Source organism: Haemaphysalis longicornis, unplaced genomic scaffold, assembly GCF_048455015.1.
Source record: "Haemaphysalis longicornis isolate Haplotype H1 unplaced genomic scaffold, Haemaphysalis longicornis Haplotype H1 scaffold_8, whole genome shotgun sequence".
NCBI lineage: Eukaryota > Metazoa > Arthropoda > Arachnida > Ixodida > Ixodidae > Haemaphysalis > Haemaphysalis longicornis.
In genome coordinates, this window is record NW_027526445.1 from 131,752,054 (window position 1) to 131,755,520 (window position 3,467).

The following is a 3,467-nucleotide window of genomic DNA, read 5'->3' on the forward strand; positions in this document are numbered from 1 at the left end:
CCGTAACGGACGGCCACAAGAGCAGGGCAGGTAGGAAGGAGTCTCATAAAGACAAAGTACACACAGATCTCCATCTCCAAAAGCGACTAAGCATTGCGATAAGAAGTATTGCGGGAAGAAAAAAAAAGTGTTCTTGTTGCGACAAGACCAGCAGCCTCTCTTTTTCGCATCTAGAAATGATTTCAAGAAGTGGAAGAATAGATTTAACTGAAGCGATAAAATGACTTCGCATGATCATCCTGTGTTGGTCCGTGGTGGCATTGGTCTTGTACGCCTAATTCGTTAAAGATATACATGGTGATAACCCTCCTTGACCGAGGCCCTGATGGCCGGCTCCCAGGGCTTGGGGTGGTGTTGCTGTCATGCGGCATCTTTAATGCCAGGGGAAGTTGTATCAAAGTCTTTACATCCTAACGACCTAATGGTTCGGCGAACGCCTAAAGAAACGGAAAGCTGTTGAGCTTGCGTTCATTGCCGGCTTTTTGAAATCACCGTGACTATAACAAAAATATGTCAGCTTCCAATACCCTGCACCGGTGTGCTCAGCTAATACAAGTACCCGTGTCGTATCTGATTGCTTCCTCTAAAAAGCCATTATCTCTTTGGCGCAACTTGACGCGCAGTCTGCCGAAGTTAGCCCTGCTGGTACTTCCTCAAGGCTGCGCTCACTGGCCCTCACATTATGGCGGCTAAGTTGTAGAAGGATATCTAGTCGACCGTATACTCTGTTTTATAGGGGGTCCCGATGACGCATCCTGACATGTTGGACCTCTTGTTGACCTCCTTCTAAATCCAGTGTACCGGGAGGGATCGTAATGTTGTCCAAAAAGTTGAGCTTTATTATTAGCGACTACGATCGTGGTTCAGAGGGAGCTTGTATTGGTCTTACAATCTATTTGATGGCTCCATAGCCGGATATGTTTTAATCACCTCGGTCCAAGCGGCCAGTAGTGGGTCCTAATACGTCTCACCAGGTGGCGCTGTTGTTCACGGGTGACCGAGGTTGATAGCCGCTTCCTTGTGCAGGGGCATTCTGCTAAGAGCTCTTTTCAGGAGTCCACAAGAGGGGTGCGAAACATTCACTATCCCTTCCAAAATACAGTTGAGAGAAGCGTGAAAGCTTGCCAACATCAAAACTGCGTCAAACGGGCGTCAAAAACTTGGCTATATAAACAAGTGCGCCCAACCTTCGCTGAAAGTGCGTCCAGTCGATCGTCAAACTTTCAAAGACCCAAACTGCGAACGAAGAACAAACCCACCCGACGATTTTTCGCGCAATAAGTACAGGCATCTACGAATGATCTAAATGTATTATACCGATACGCGGTTTATGAGATAACTTTTTTTACTCATTCTCCATGATATTTTTCTAATGCGATACATTGCCCTACGGCATAACAGGGAGGTTTATAGGTACAACATTGCACCAGTTGCACGCAGAAAGTCAAGAAGAGACCGGTACTGGGGTCCCCATATCCAACGCTTAAGATCGGAGGGTCTCCCAGGATGGAGCCTTGTGCCTCGGAGGTGTTGGATTCTGGCGTTTCTAAGACCTGAACAAGTCCACAACAGGTGTTCAACGTCAGCTTCTAGCGCAGGAGTCACACAGAAGGGGCAGGTGTCCGCAAACGGGGCGTGGTATCGGGCAGGCCAAGCGTGAGTAACTGCTGGGGATAACGCCACCCCAACTCGAAGCCTCCGCAGCAAGACCTCCTCCCAGCGTCATTCTCCATGATCGATGCTTGTATTCTTATCTGGAATGGCTTCACAATTTTCGCGATTTTCGAGTAACCGTTTCGACACAGTGGAAGCGCCCGGTTTCGTGTAGGCACCATGTGTCCAGAGACCTTGTCAGAGCTTTTCGGTCGACCAAGCGGTCTATGAGGGAATGCATTAGTTTTTTGACCGGACGCCATCGTTCCCACCAAGGAAGCTTTCGCTTTAAAAAGAAAAATGGTAGCACACAGCCACAAAAAAAGGTATAAGAATGGGGAGACAGAGTTATTCACCGGCTCTGAAGGAATCACTTGTTGAGAACACACGACTATACACGAAACCACCCCCAACGTCACTAGAGCCCAACCTGGGTGAGCGGAAATCGGCAAAGGGAGTAAGGGGTAATGGATCGTCATGATGTGGCGGTAATCGTGGAGTCTTACTGCTGTAAGGTGTGTGGTTTGGTTTGGCTTGGCTTGGCAGCGTTTGGTCGGGTCCTTGTGACATTGGAACGGATCTCGTGTAGAATCGTATGTTCGAGAGCTTCTTTAGACAACCTCACTGCACAGATTTATAACAGTTCCATTTCAGGGGCTTAGGGGGGGGGGGAGGGGGGGTATGGGGCTTCAGCCTTTTACGAAATTTGGTCGCGCTGTCATGCACGGTGACCAAGGCAACCACCTGCGTCGAAAACCATCCTAGGATTTTGTCTAGAACCCCAGGAATCCTGTCTCGAAAGCGCACCTAGTCACCCTTGGGGGCCCGTTTTCGTCCTGGGTAGGACCTTCTTATGGTAACAGGCCTTAATCCACGGGGGTGTTCTGCGAGCTCGCGCAGCCCGACACGACGGAGAGTCGCTGCTCAGAACAAACTATAGGGGAGATTTCCGTGCAATACCGAAGGCCTGGCTGCTTTAGTATACCTCCATGAAACTACGGCTGCCTCCGAAAACCAGTGCCACTTTGGATTTCGCCTTATTCCTTTGCCTGCGAATTCGCTGCTGTGGCGCCGTTCGTGTGCAAAACACTGCCACAGCTACAAAAATAGGCCGCTTTGCCGCGGTAGCCGTGCCGGAGCACGGAATTCGCAAGTACATTCGCACCATGTAGATTGGGCTTTCTGTATAAATATACATTTTGTTGCCAGTGATTCTTTTGTTGCCCTCATAAAACTATATTCTCGCTTTTTTCATCACAACTGTACAGTAAGACGTATTTTTGTGGGACAATTTTGGCCCAATTAAATTATCCGCATTACGCGACGGTTGACAAGGTGCTCCTACGCAATATATTGGCATAAAATACAGAGGCGTTAAGATTTGTCCCCAGCTGTTGCAGGTGTGCAAAAATAAAAAAAAAGATTCTTAGATGACAAAGCGACAATAAAATAAAATGTCCACCCACAAGTTGTTTGTTTCGTTCGTTTGACGTTTATAATGTCCGGTCCGAGCACTGCTAGTTTTAGATGAATTAGTTCTACACTTTCATGTTTCTTTCTTTTTCTTCTTCTTTCATGTTTCTTCTTCTTACATGCTCGCATTTTTTCTTCATTTGCATATTTCTTTAGGTGCTATTTCTTCGTATCTAGAGAAAACAAAAATTGCAAGCAGTGAGAGCAATTTGTCGCAATTTTCGGAACATGCGAAGAAATTTTTGTTATGAAATATTTAATTTTCCTTGTTATTGACAGTCAATAGTTATGTATTTTCAGTTATTCGTTATAACTTTAAGCTATAAAGTATGTACATTAGC